Source organism: Takifugu rubripes, chromosome 3 (assembly GCF_901000725.2).
Source record: "Takifugu rubripes chromosome 3, fTakRub1.2, whole genome shotgun sequence".
In the NCBI taxonomy this organism is placed as follows: domain Eukaryota; kingdom Metazoa; phylum Chordata; class Actinopteri; order Tetraodontiformes; family Tetraodontidae; genus Takifugu; species Takifugu rubripes.
This window is the reverse complement of record NC_042287.1, coordinates 4169497-4184997: the sequence shown is the minus strand read 5'-3', so window position 1 is coordinate 4184997 and position 15501 is coordinate 4169497. Positions and strand designations below refer to the sequence as shown.

The 15501-nt window shown below is 42.5% G+C and overlaps 1 protein-coding gene across 1 annotated transcript in view; it reads left to right on the top strand.

The window, feature by feature from the left end:
• The window catches only part of tafa5l (TAFA chemokine like family member 5, like), a 42072-nt gene extending 38959 nt beyond the window's left edge, over positions 1-3113 (top strand). The window contains exon 5 of the mRNA XM_029834271.1: positions 2984-3113. The gene's annotated coding sequence lies outside the window, so the exon portion shown is untranslated. The remainder of the gene's footprint in view (positions 1-2983) is intronic.
• The last annotated feature ends 12388 nt before the right edge of the window (positions 3114-15501 follow it).

The following is a 15501-nucleotide window of genomic DNA, read 5'->3' as shown; positions in this document are numbered from 1 at the left end:
TCTCTTACCAATCCATAATCAGCCCCCTTAAGAAGCCACGGTGCCTCAATTGCAACAAGACAGAATGAACAAATCCCCACAAATTTGGGGTGTCCTTACAATTTCCACCCCCCCACTTCACCTATGATTTAACCTCAAATTTGACCAACTATCACAGTTTTCTTTTTAAACTCCCTCTAAGTCATCATGCAACTCTAGTCTATTTCTTTGTGTCAATCGTCCAGTCCATATTTAATCCTATTTTAGAAGAGTCTTAGGGTTTATCAGCTACCTTATAAGGATGCCAAATAAACTCGTGACAAGGAACGAGACAAGGACTTTATTATTTTCTGAGCTTTAGTTATTGTTTTTCCAAGTTTTATGCTCCAAGGTGCATAATTTGATTCAACATTAAGCATATTTTTACAGAAGAGCAGCAACATCTGGGTGTTTTTGGGTTTCTTTTTGTGCCCCAGCAATCAACAAAATATATATTTGATCAGGTTTTGTTCTCAACACCGGTTGTTTCCATTCTCTGTCCCAGCGAAGGAGCTCCTGTGGCCTTACTGCTGCTGCTGATTTTCCTCTTCCCCATTCTTTATGCTCCACTCATCTAAGCTTTACTCGCACCTACAGGCAGCTCGACAACTGAAGCAAAGAGGAGAGTGTGGGAAACTTTTCTTCTGCGTTTAGCCACTTATTTCCTGGATCAGACTCACCACGATTCAAAAACAATTGGAACTGTGCTAAACATTGGCGCTAACATATTATTAGAAACTTGCTTAACCTTTCTTGGTGGTTTCCAATGTCGACTAGACGCCATCCCAAGTTAATTTCCCTCCCACAAACACTTTCCCCTCCAAAACACAAAGGAAGCCTATTAAAGATTAAAGCAACTCCCCTCCTCAAGAACACTGAGGGAGCATCTTTGACGCTTTTATATTTTGCAAAAGTATTTGGCACCCGCACTCTTTTTGTCTGCTAGCCAATTCCAAGATTGATTTTCCCTCTTCCACCGAGAAAACAAAATGAATCAAGCGCAATTACCAAGGACAGGGGGGAGAGGACGCATGGGGAGGGATTGTCATAAATATTTATTTGCTGGCCGGGGGAATTTGTGCAATTCTTTGTGGATTTCAAAAGTCATATGAAGTGTCTGAATGATTTATATAGGCAGAACCGGCTGCCACATTTGTCAACTGTCAACCCAGGATCATTTATGTATTAACATTTATCATTTACCCATATAAGACATTCATGGCATATTCAAGTTGTATTATCATTGAAATAGGCTTCTTGATCAAAATTAATACATTAGCTGAACGTCTCTGGATCTGAAATGTATTTAAAAGGTGCATCGTAGTAACCCACTTCTAAAGTTTGTTCAAAAGGGAGGTCTGTGTAGCTTCTCAATCATCCAGGTCATAGTTATCCAAAAGGGAAAGAACGCTGACTCTAAGTGCAGCCTCAGTTAGATCTGAAATTGCAAATAAGGGCATAATTCATTCATTTGTCAGGTATATGATCTAATACGCTCTTTAAATAGTTACTGTTGTTCAGACACTGATCTAAACAACCTGGCTAAATGTGCTTTATAGTGTCCATATTTCTCCTGATCACAAATAGGGATTGACAAGCACCTAATTTGGGGATCTCATTTAATCCTTAATTAGCTCATATGCTCAACGCCGTGACGTCGTACGTGTTTTATCAGAAGTGGCACTGATGGAAATTGAACACACAGATGGGAGCCGCTTTGACTTTTATGACATTATTATTTTGGTTGGCATTATTTATGACAGTTCTGTCTTATCTGGTTACGGGTACATTTAATCCATGACCCCAATCTTCTTGCTGAATTATTGAGGAAAGACAAAGCAGGGCACACTTTTCCAACCATTAAAACGGGTACCTGTCCAGGATGTCCCATGGTTCTCCAAGCTTCTTAAAGAGAAATCTTTCAGAAGTCAAAATGGATCCGTCCGAAGCTACGTCAGCATGGCAGACTTGTCCTTGAAATCTCATTAGCCCAAATTATACATACAGCACTGCGTGAATTCTTCTGACATAGACGTGCATTCCTTTGATTTTAAAAGTCCTGCAAACTAATAGTGCGCATCCACAGTGCCTGGCTCTCCTTCTGGTTCCTAATGAGTGGCATAAATCAGCACCCGACTGATTGGCCAGTCTCAGATCCTGGAACGAGAGAGTCAACGTGACCACAGGCTATAGTGAAAACCATCAAATGTCAAGTTTTTGTGATGTCACTGTTCTTTTTCTCTCAGATATTGAGAGAATCACACTGTTCTGTTCTGTGGGGGGACTCCAATGTAAATATCTGTTGGAGATCTAATCCACGATTGCGTTCAAGCTGTAATTCTAACCCTCTTTATCTGTATCTGCTATTATCTCGACTACCAGCATACACTTGATATGGAGACTGCAAAATTCTTGCTAGCTTGTTTGTCTGAGGAAAACTCCAATTGACTGTCAGGTTTGGGGGAATCTGTTGCTGCCTTCCATGCTGCTCATTCAGAACAGAATGTGAGTGGTTAGCTTTGTTTGGGGATTACAGGGATTTTAGCATGGACTCAGTTGGGATATCATTAAAGGAGCCAGTGTGAGGCTCATCATAAAAACCAATGCTTAGGAAGAGTTCATACTGTTATTGGAGATTAAAATGAATGTTGACACTCAGTGAGCCGACACAGTTTTTTAATCTCCAAATGCACCAGAAGTTATTTTGTTTTAAAGCCAGGCCTGGGTGGAACTACGGTAAACCCCCCCCAGTTGCCTTTCCTGTACAGATATGGTGCACAAAGAAGAGAGGACTGTGTGCTGCAATAGAAAGTGACTCATGTCAGAACCATTACGTCCTGGCAGAATATTAGATAGGTAACCTTGCTATGACCTTGAGGTGAAAATGTCTGTGTGTGTTTGCGTGTGTGTGTGTGTGTGTTTGAACCAGTCCTTTAATCTTTTTCTGTCTTTCGTCCCTTTGCAGGTTTGTTGGCACCGCGCTACAAAACAACCTGAGGATTTTCACCACACCACAACAGTGCGTCCATTCCACACTGAGGTTCTTTTTCTTCACCAGGATTGACTTTCAGTCAAAAAAAAAAAAAAATAGAAGTGAATCAACTCCCCCATCCCCTCTGTGAAAGTCACTGTGAACTTTGGGGACGTGTCGTTTAAGCAGCATGCCAAATTCATGGACTCATCATAGAAGAAACTCCCTGCGCAGGCCAGATATCAAACGGCCAGTGGAATATTCATTCAAGTCCTTTTTCATTTCATACAGTCTCCAACAAACGAGGGATTGTCTGACAGATCCTTGAGGAACCCCCCCCCCCCACACACACACACACACACACCTTTGTGGCATTTATGTAGACATTTGGCCGGGTGTTTCAGAAGTCGCTCCCATAATCTTCTTTACTGTCTCCGCTCTAAAGCCTGTCCAGGGCTATTCTCCAGTCAAGTCTCTTTAATGACAGCTCGCTGCTAAAGATTCATCATTGCGAGCAAGGCCACATTGGATGTTTTTTTTTTTTTTTGTCGGTCTTTCTCATTAAATTGGGTGAAACTTTACAAGGCTGTAAAGCCCCTGAATTCTCTAGGACACAGAGCAGACTGTGGGGGAGAGAGGGAAATGAGAACGTGGCAGACAGGACGACCGAGAAGAGGTGAAGGCCGTGAAGGGGGACGCTGTTAATTTATGTTCTTTTACGTGGTGCCAGCCTAGACTAGAAGAGTAGTTTTTGTCTATCAGTGAGCCTCACATGTGTTGTAAAGATCACCAGGAGCATTTAGCTGATGAGGACCGCCTGGCTTATAATGATGGTTGTTCATTTGTGAGTGTAAAGGACGGAAAGAGTGTGTGTGTGTACGCGCCTACATATTCAGAGTAACACTGTGAAATAAGTCATCATTCAATATTATTGGGACCCAATCAGATCAGACCAGCTGTGGTTTGGAACACTGACGTGGCCCAATCGTGACCGTTACCTCCCGTCAGGATACGCAGCCAGATCCTGACCGCTTGTAACGGGCAAAAAAAAAGATTTGTTTCCTCTGAACTGTAGCCTCAATGTCAGCAGGTTGGTCCGTCTTTATTTACTGTCTGTAGATTTCACAAAAGTGAGATTTATCAAACTGGTTACACACACTATATTTTGAGAGAATTGTTTTGGCCAGCAGAAGTGTTATTTGCCGATGAATAACTGCTATATTTGAACTGATTTGTTGTGTACGCGCGTTTGTGCGTGCATGTGTATATATACATATATAAATATATTCAATTAATGTATTTTATGTTCTCTGTGCTTCATTCCAGCAGAAAATAAAGAGCAGGGGGCACATGGATGTTACACAGGTGGAAGAAGCAGACACAATAACATGAACATCTGTAAATATTTAAAGATATGATGTTGAAAACAATTTAAATCCTGGAAGAGAACAGAATATTATGGGGTGATTGAAATATATAGAATTATATTGTACAGCTGTTCCTGTTAATGTGTCTATATGCTGTTTTTTTTCTCAATTGTTTCTACTAAAAAAAAAATCCTCTACATCTCCAAGTTAATGTAATGTATGCATTTAAAAAATATAGAGTTTTTTCTCTTTGTGGCCTCAGTGTGTGTGTATGTGCACGTGTTTTCCAGGGCAGTAGTGTTCTGAAATGTGAAAATGTTTATACTCTGTGCCAATTCCCACCTGATCCCGAACTTGGATTTCTGGCTGTATTTATTTGTCCTTTGGTTTGCGCTTGTGAACAAATTGCAAATTTGCTTTGAGTCTCCGTCCCAGCGGGAGCTGCTGTTGCAGTAAATAACAATGATTATGAATATAATTAACGCGACCATGCGCATTATCTTCTGTGCGTTCACAAATATCAGGGAAGAAGTAAACTGTCCCGCACATTCTGAGGGATTGTTCTTTGCTGGGATCAGACTCCACGCGGGAGCTGTAGAGGTTTCACTTTGCAGTTTTTTAGGGTTCAAATGGTGATCAAATGCCCTGAGTGTTGAGCCGGGATGGCAGCAAATGGAATGCAACCTAAGATCGCACAAACTTGATAAGACACTTGCTCTTGATTTTCCATTTGTGCCTGTAGTTCACAATAAAACCTTAAAGCCTGGGATAGCTCTATCAGTGACTATACTGTACACACCCACGATAGATCCCCAGCCCACAATAACACCACAAAAAACATGCGCTGGGTAACATTTATGCCCACATAAAAATTCATTATTTTATCCTTTAGCTTAGCATAATGCTACTGTCATGATTTGCAAGGGACCTTTTGGTTGCAATATGACACTTGAATAGACAACAGCAACAGCTTCATATGTAAAGCTTGGAGGTGCTCCCCAGACACCTGCGTGTTTGGTTTGGGGGCTGCTGTCTGCAACAAAGACGTCGCTGCCTGTCTTAGATAAGCAGGTTAGAGCCTGGATGCAGATAAAAACTGTAAGTTAGAGCAAGAATTCCATCATAGACGGCTGACTATAAGGCTCCCAGTTTCCATTATTCTAACAGACATATCAGACCCGTTTACGTGAAGCCGTGAGTGCCGTCACATCATGCCATAACCACTTGACACCAGTGAATATGAAATGCAAATATGACGCTAAATGAAATGCCATTCACCACTGGTGAGTGATTTCCTGTGAAGGCTGGAAGCAGGCAGAGCGGATGTTCTGTCACTATCCAGGAATCGCCCCCTAGGTCGTACTGGTCCTACCAGGAAGGAAGGGGGACTTCAGATGAAAGTTTAAAATGTCGTTTTTGCCAAAGCATCATGGTCTAATTCATCATTCTCCAGGGGTCAGGCAAACGCTCCTTTAGCTGTGAATTTTAATGTTGTTTTTTATGGTCCTAATAAACCCTATTTCGCTGGGAGCGTTTATGCAAAAGAGTGCAGCATCTTTCACTTGGCTCGTTTAGGGAGTCAAGTGGAGGGAGCCAAATGTATCTATCTATCTATCTATTTATCTATCTATCTATCTATCTATCTATCTATCTATCTATCTATCTATCTATCTATCTATCTATCTATCTATCTATCTATCTATCTATCTATCTATCTATCTATCTATCTATCTATCTATCTATCTATCTATCTATCTATCTATCTATCTATCTATCTATCTATCTATCTATCTATCTATCTATCTATCTATCTATCTATCTATCTATCTATCTATCTATCTATCTATCTATCTATCTATCTATCTATCTATCTATCTATCTATCTATCTATCTATCTATCACTTTTATTACATCAAAGGTTGTCATATCATTCTCAGATATTTGAGTAGAACCACCACATAACATCCGTTTTTCAGACCTTTTTTCAAAGAAAAAAGTACATAGTACCATTATGATATCCAAGACAGATAGATACACAACTTTATTAATCCAGGAGAGAAACTAAATGCTCACAGCAGGACCGACCCAGTTAGAGAATTTTTGTCAGTTCTGTGCAGTAGAACCAAAGAAGTAAGATGAGAAGCTACAGGTAGAACAGTGTTCATTGTCCAGGTAAGGTGATCAAGAGTGATTGTTAGTCCAGTTTTGACCTTATTGTGTTATTGGGCAGAGATATTGTTTAGACTACACTACAGTATCCTTAATCCAAAATGTCCACCCCGGTCGAACCAAAGCAAGAAGATTCTGGGTTCAAACCTGCCTGGGGCCAGGGGTAGAGTCTGTGTGGACTATGCTTGTTCTCCATTTGTCTCTGCAGGTGGTCCAGCTTCCTGGGGGCAACCACTCTCAACTTGTCTAAATATGTTTGGTCAGCTACCAGCCATGGTGTCCCCCACCTGATGGTAGCTGGGATATTGGGCAGCATGCTCGCAACTCCGTTAAACCGATAAAGTAGTAAAAGGTAGATGTTCTGATATGACCAAGGAGATGGTTTCTCCCCTGACTGAGGTCATCATGTTTCCAGTGTTCCAGTTTTATAGAGCAAGTTTCACACATCTGGAGCGCACATGACATTATGCTATACAAGAAATGAGATGTAAATGTAGCTGTTGTCTAGGAAGAGAGATTATGAAGTCTCCAAATTCAGCTTTTAGGACACCATGAGCTGCTTGTAAGTGAGGTACGAGGTCATCCTTGTTGGGAGGCAGTCTAATCTAATTATAATGAAATTCATGAAAAAGGAATTGTTGAGGCATCCATGGTGGTATAAAAGCTACCTTTATATCCAGATACCTCTCCTTTTAACGCCATATTTTGAAGATCATCCTTTGAGTACTCATAATAATCTACATTAGAAAAATTCCTACTAAATGTTTGACTCTGCACTTCTTTTTTCATCAGACAAACATGATGGAAAGACTAAATTGGCGTTACTTATCGACTCAGGCCATTAAAATTCAACTGGAGGAGAAAGAAACTTGTTGCCAGGTGACTTGTACTTTGGATCCATACCAAAGACCTGTGAAGTCATTAAAACACATTAGAATAAACACGTTGAAACTGCTTTCCCGCCAAGCTGCACCGTTCTGCTCAGGAATGCACAGCACACCTCCGAACTAGCAAACTCTGATCCTGTTTGCATTACCACCTCGGGGTGTCTGTGGTGATGCTGTAATTCTATCTGCAACACATGCACAGTGACTTCATGCATGGATTGGCACACAGCCAATCAACCAGCACCACATTCTGATAGAAGTGTAAATCTATTTTTCCCTCATTCTAAACTGATCTCATAGTCAGGGCATGAGGTGCATGTAGTGTGTGGTTATTTTTTTATTATATTATCTTATATTGATATTGTTTCATTTTCTTGAGCACTTTATCCTTTTTGGGGTCACGGCGGGGTGCTGGAGTCTATTCCAGTTGTGTAGTTCAGTACCTTGCTCAAGGGTACCTCGGTATTACTCCAAAGGGGTTCTGGCACATTCCCCTACCAGAACACCTTCCATGATTTAAACCAAAAACCCTCTACTTCTCAGCCCATTCCCCAACAAATGGAGCTACCTCCTTATATTATATTATATTATATTATATTATATTATATTATATTATATTATATTATATTATATTATATTATATTATATTATATTATATTAGTTAACAAAAGCTATAGGGGTTATTGGGGGAAAACAAGAAAAAAAAACTAGCCAATGGGTAGATGAAAGACAAAGGAACACATACATATTCATTATTTATTCCTTCCATGAGTCAGTCAACAAATCTTTGAAGACAACTACAAATATTGCTTTGGGAAAACGTTTTAATCAAAATTTGAGAACCAATACCTCTTACGGTGTTGTGTTTGTGGTGCAGTAAAATGCCGTTTGACTGAGAGTTGTGAATAGAAAGACTGTGTGCATATGTGATTGTGTCATGTGTTTTTATCATAACTATGCTTATATTGAACTCCAGCCAACTACAATGACTCATTTCAGTAGCTGTCAGGTTGTCTTTAACAGGCAGCTCAGTGGCTGCCAGCTTCAGCCTGTTAAATGATGTGGGCTTTTTTTTTTTTCGTGCATTTTAGAAAGTGAGGATTAAACAAGTGCTGCTACAAAAGTAAAGAGAGAGATACTGCTTATATACTTGTTGGAAGTTTGCATTAAAGGCCAAAGACTGAACTCCTCAATGGCCCTCCTGTAGCATCACACAATCCAGTCCATTTCTTGATTTACTCAACACAACTCTGATGTTTAAATTAAGTTTTAGTGCTTCAAGCTAAGCTGTAACCCTAACTGCACAGGCTAGCCCACATCTGCCTTGGTAATTTAAGGAAAAGTCCCTATAAAAGTGATGCTGTAGGGGTGCCTGTGCAGGCTTCATTGCCTCCGAATACCCTTACAAAAAGTCCAGGGTTGCATTTGGCCATTGACCTCTTTACGCAGCAGGAAATTCTCCGTGATGAGGGTATGGATCCACGCACACACCTGCTGACTTGTTTATCGGATTTTAAAGGGTTGAGTGGCACCATTTAACACGGGGGTCAATTCATCACATGATTGCTTCCTGCCACATCTGTCTCACTGATCCCATGCACACAATTAACTGGCCTGCTGCTGAGGAATCACTGTTGTTTACTTGAACATTTGGAGGCTCCGGACGTAACAGAGGGCCTCCGATGCTCACACAAAAATAACATCCAGATGCTGGCAAGTGATTCTATTATGTAAAAAAAGACGACTGTAAAGCAACAAGAGGGAGGTGTAACGGGCTGAAAAGTCCTCAAGGCTTCATTAGCGACAAGCAGTAGCACAGTCTGTCCTCCTCCCAATTCAGTCGGGTACTGTGAAGTGAAACACAATAGGTGTATAATGAAGTACTAATTAGCACTGGAGACACACTGGAGCTCACCTGCAGTTTCCAATGGCCCAAGCAGACAAGTACAATGCTGGCAACACTTGAAGTGTTCCACAGATTCCATGAAAGAACTCAAATAACAATCAACACATTATTATAATCTATTTAGTTCTGATATTGTTTGTGTTAATCTTGTCATGACCTGACTCAAAGGATCAACGCACTCTATGTTTAAAATGAACTTAATGATGTTTGGTCGTGTAAATTGAAGAAAAACAAAAAATTAACCTAAACCCAAGTCCAGTTCTTTAGACAGTATGGACTAGACTGTCACACTGGACAGGTGAAAGCATTGCTCCATGCCCCCAAACACTTTAAAACAGGAACCAGGAAAGCCTCCAGGTGGCTGAGGGGCTGTCCCATCTTTAATTTGACTGACAATGTAATCATAATTCTGCCGGGGGGGGTGAGGTTTAACCCCTATGCATTTTCTGGTTTTAGGATACAGCACCTGCGCTGTTTTTGCCACAGATTTGCACACCTAGACTACACTACCATTCAGACTGTTTCTGGTTCTCCTCCCATTATCACTGTCTTTAGTGTTTAGCTCAGATGTTAGCTCATGCTGTGGTGCCTGTGGAGAGGATCAGGATTCAATTCAGTTTATCTTTAGGGCCTCTTCCAACCACAAATGTCTCTTGGTGGCTTTAAAGGAACCCAAAGCCTTTGACCTCCTAAAAGCAACGGTGGCAAGGAAAAACTACCCTTTCACTGGAAGAAACCTTCAGTAGAACCCTCCAACTGGCCGGCTGGCTGGCTGGGAAAAGGAGGAAGAGAAGGTGTGACTGAGCAGCGAGAGGACAGGAAGAGAAGAAGAATCTGCAATGCCCTTGTAAATTACCATATGTATTCTTTTTTAAAACAACATGAACCAACCTGTATATTCATTTTTCTCTCACAGAGTTGTAACTTCTGCCTTGTAGAGTCTCTTCCTAAACCCGTTAACATAACAACCCAAGTTCTTAGGGGTTTCAAATGATTTCCACTGATCCTGTACTACAGATAACAGACCATGGACTAACACATTATGTAATAGTGATGTGCTGATGAAAGCATTTAAATGCACCCTGGCTTTAGTCGTGACAGTCGGAAGCCCTGCTTTGCTGATCGTGAAGCTCCTGACAGATGTAAAGTTTGTAATGTTAGAGCATTCTCCATCATTCTGGGTTGTTTGGGGGCTTCCAGATGCAGAAACCAATCCCTTGACTCTCTGTAGGTGTCAGATACAAAGAAGCTGCCTTGACATGGCCAAAAGAAACTGCTGTAGCTCTAATGGTTCCTGGAACATAACGAGCATTTCTGATTACAGCTATATTAAATTTTTCTTGCCTTTTTCAGTGAAGTGACATTCCATCAGCCCATTTTGTTTTCTAAAATTTGTTCTTCCAGCATTCAGGAAAAAGTACTCACGCTTTGACGCATGGCTCAGCTAACACAGCAGCATCAATGATATATGTTGCTATGCGCTCTTGGAAAAAGTGTTCATTCTGTTCCACGCATGGCTCCTCAAAGGCATTAACCCCTGAGGAGACACGCCATCAATTCAAATGTGCTGCCAACTCACATACGAACTCCCCGTGCGTTTGTTTACCCGTCTTTCTCCAGCTTCTGCAACATTACCGATAAGCTTAAAGAACTACCCTGTAAGCCTCCAAGACTGCTGATTTCACCAAATCATAATCTTCGCCGGCTCCTGATGACAAAGCAGAGGAAGTTTCCTGCTTTCACTTTTGAAGACGCACTGTAACATTAAAGTTCCATCTCCATCGGGCCAGGGCTCTTGAATCAGCGACCCGTTCAAACAGGCAAAAGACAGTTTCCACGTCGTCATTTTCATTCTGATACCGGCGCCGGTCGCAAATGACTTGCAACATCAAAATGTGATTGTCTGCTTTCCTCATTTAGACTTGCTGCAGGCCTTATACCTTATTTTACCACACTTTTCTACTCCTACATCCAGCTTCAAATGTTCAGTTTAAATTTGAATTTTCAGTCATAAAAGCAGGAACTGTTCAAAAGTTAAGACAGGTGAGGGGAGATGTACACTCTCCTTTGCGGTCCAACACAGCAGCTTCTTGCAAGTCCGGCTTTATGATACTTTTCCAGCTTCCCAGTGCAAATTTAGGCTGAAATGGCAGCCACAATTCCTACATCTAAAAAAAATATATATATATATCAGAAAAAATTAACCTAAAAACCACTCAGAGATGTAAGAAGGCTAATTTCCAATGACAAATTGTGCACACTGTCATGCAAGTTCATGACTTCACGTATATTGTGGAGCTCACATTATAGACCTGCTGGGATAATAAGGTGTCTCCTCCCTGCACGATCCCACAGTGGCTGATTAAAGACAAGGCCTATTTTCCAGGCAGATATCCTTATTCTTTTAAAGCCTCCAACCACAGAAACCACAGATCCACGTATGTGAAATATCTAAATATGCAAGAATAAAATAGTGGCATTTTAGGCACACCGTCATTGCCAGCCTTGATTACCGGTAGCTCAAATTCTGCCATGAACTTTGCTGGACTCCCTGACTTGGAGAAGAGGTCCTCTGGGTTTTTGCGGTGACAGATTGAGGGTGTCAGGAGGGGCTCCCCAGGGTGTATGTGAGTCAGTGTGCACTCCGATGCATGTGTATGGTTTCCATTTAAGTGTGCTTACACATATTTGCCTTTGTGCATGAGTGCATGATGTCTGCACCCATGATGGGTATGTATTTTTGTTGCTCGCATAGCTAGTGAATGTGAATGCATGTACTACCCTGTGTATGTGTGTGTGTGTGTGTGTGTGGGTCTGTGGTTAGAGGCTGAGTGTACCAAGGCCAAGCTCTCGCCTATGAATCACATGTCTCCTGTCAGTCTGACAGAATTAAGCTGAGCATAATCAATATCCTGAGGGCCTCCGATTCCTGCAACTGAACAAGAGAGAGAAAATCAGACGCCCCATGGGGTAATTTGAAAAGGGTGAGAGGCCTTGAAGCATGTAATGAAGAATTGTATGGTCAACTCATGAACCTGCACTTACCAAAGTATCTGTTAAATCTTGTTCCACATAGATGGGTGGGTGGGTGGGTGGGTCGGTCGGTAGGTAGGTCGGTCGGTCGATTGATCGATAGATAGAATAAAGCTATACACCTGTTATGAGGACTGACGGTGGGGTTGGTCTGATGGCTTATTGATTCAAAATTGTTTTTGTATTGTATTGTCGCAACTAGTAATCTAAATACACCATGTAATCAGATTACTCTTGGAATTAAAAACTGAAAAAGCAGGACTCACATACATTTTGGCAAGGAAACGTCGCCTACAGAGTGTCACACCTTTTAAGTTAAGAAAACCTTCAAGAGTGAAAAAGATGAGTTCTACGAATGAGTCAAAACTTGAAGCATTGACAGGAATCCTGTTAAATGTTTTGACCATAATTAAAATTAAAATGACAAACTGAGTAGCAAGGTTCTTTGTGTTATTATTCATTTGAATGGTACGTTGGAGTGTTTAGTGTTTAACATGAAAAATGGGGGGGGGGGCTAAAAGGCGAAGAATATTACAGTCTGCACAGTTGGCAACATTCCATTGATTTACTGACATTTGCTGTTGTTATTTTAAAAGCTTATTAACTAAAATTATAGTGTCATTAAATGTGATTAAATTAGAATAATTAACAGATGGATGTAATTAATTCATAGTCTTTGATCCTTTGACAGCTTTAATTAATGTCTCAATAGAAAACATCAGTCATGTATCTGGGATACAATAAAAATGAAGCATTTTTTCTTTTTTTTAGAGTTTTGTGGAGTCACATTAGCTTTGTGAAACTAAATGATCTACATTTGCTGATGTGTTGACCTTTAACACACACACACACAAACACACACACTCTTGAACACCACACAACAGCATTGCAGGGATGAAACACTGACAATGGAAACCTATGCAGCATACTATAGATGTCATAAATCTCAAGATCCCCTCATTATCCGATGGATTAATAATTCTTTGAAAGGATGCATTGATGACTGTACATATTTAATCATGTTGAACAGCACTTGTATTTGTATTGGCTCGTAATGCTAAATTATTTGAGATTAGAGGATTTCAGCGCTATTGTCTGGGCTGAAAAACAAAGAAAACACAATGATGTTTTTGTTGCATTATTCCCGTGCCGTCTTCTGCTCATCTTTCCGAGCAGTAGCACATGAGTCATATTAAAACAGCCCTCAAATCACTGACCCCGCATCCTCCCCAGCCTGGTGAGACATGAGACGAGCTGCAGTCGGACACAAGGGGAAGATGGTGATCTCATCTACAGTAACGTCCTCCCAGAGGTTCCGCGCCATATCTGCCGCAATCCGCTCCCATTTGAAGGGGGCGAGATAGTCATATTCTCCAGTCAGCGCCTGCTCCAATCACTTGTCGCACATTATTTGATTGGATTTGTTCTTCATTCATCTTCTGGGCAACCTGGTGATCCACCAGAAGGAAGAACTTATTGCTGTCCATCATGTCTGGTTCGAATGAGCATGAGTATTTATGGTTGTCAAGATCTGAGAATATGCCTGAGGGCTGTCCTCACAGAAAGAGGAGCGTGAGCACTTGAACGTGGCGCTGGAGAACCTTCAGATTGGAGGCTGATCTTTGGCCAATATCGAGGAAGATTTTCCAAAAGTGCTCGATCAAACTGCTCGATCAGAGCAGAAATTTGTTGGAGCGCGTTTTGCCCGCTTGCTCAACGTCTCGGGCAATGGCGTGGACACAAAGCGCTCCAAGGCCACTCCACACTCCTCCTAAAAAAAAACCCTTCCAATCCACTCCTCCAACATTGGAGGAGTGGATTGGAAGGGTTTTTTTCAAATAGTTTTCTCTCTGCAGTGATGATTTAATGCGGTTCTTCAGATATCTGAAGATGAGCCTGGATGAGAGGCACACTTTCAAAACTTTAACTAGCTTCACTTCAGAAAAGTAAACAAGTGAGTATTGGTTTTTTTTAAAGGACAGCATAAAATGGTGGTAAAACCTCAGACGTGCCATTCAAGACACAATGTTACCGTTCCGTTCCGTTTTCTCCCGCTTATCCGGATCCGGGTCGCGGGGGCAGCAGCTTCAGGAGGGATGCCCAGACAGCCCTCTCCCCAGCCACTTCCATCAGCTCCTCCAGGGGGACCCCGAGCCGCTCCCAAGCCAGGCGAGAGATATAGTCTCTCGACCTAGTCCTGGGCCGGCCACGGGGCCGCCTCCCGGTGGGACATGTCCGGAACACCTCTAAAGGGAGGCGTCCAGAAGGCATCCTAGCCAGATGCCCGAGCCACCCCAGCTGACTCCTCTCGATGTAGAGAAGCAGCTCTGAGCTCCTCCCGGATGTCCGAGCTAGTCACCCTATCTCTAAGGCTGAGCCCGGCCACCCTGCGGAGGAAACTCATTTCAGCTGCTTGTATCGTTCTTTCGGTCATCACCCAACGTTGATGGCCATAGGTGAGGACTGGGACGTAGATCGACCGGTAAAGCCTTGCCTTCTGGCTCAGCTCTCTCTTCACCACGGCGGATCGGTTAAGCGCCCGCACCACTGCTGATGCCGCTCCGATCCGCCTGTCGATCTCACGTTTCATCCTACCCTCACTCGTGAACAAGATCCCGAGATACTTAAACTCCCCCACCTGGGGCAGGACCTCCTCCCCAACCCGGAGAAGGCACTCTACCTTTTTCCGAGCGAGGACCATGGACTCTGACTTGGAGGTGCTGATCCGCTTCACAGTCGGTCGCGAACCGTCCCAGCATTTGTTGGAGGTCCCTGTTCGATGGCGCCAGAAGAACCACGTCATCCGCAAAAAGCAGCGACGAGATCTTCCGCCATCTGTCCAGCATCCGTCCTAGATCCTCCAAAAAGGGCGGGTACTCTGAACTATTGTTTGGTGCATACGCAAAAACAACCGTCAGAACCCGTTCCCCGACCCGAAGGCGCAGGGAAGCAACCCTTTCGCTCGACTGCGAGAACCCCAACGTCGAACTAGAGAGTCTGGGGGCAAGCAAAAAGCCCACCCCCGCTCTCCGTCTCTCACCCTGAGCAACTCCAGCGTAGAAGAGTGTCCAACCACCCTCAAGGACTTGGGTTCCTGAGCCGACGCTATGTGTGGAGGTGAGGCCGACCATATCTAGTCGGTAGCACTCA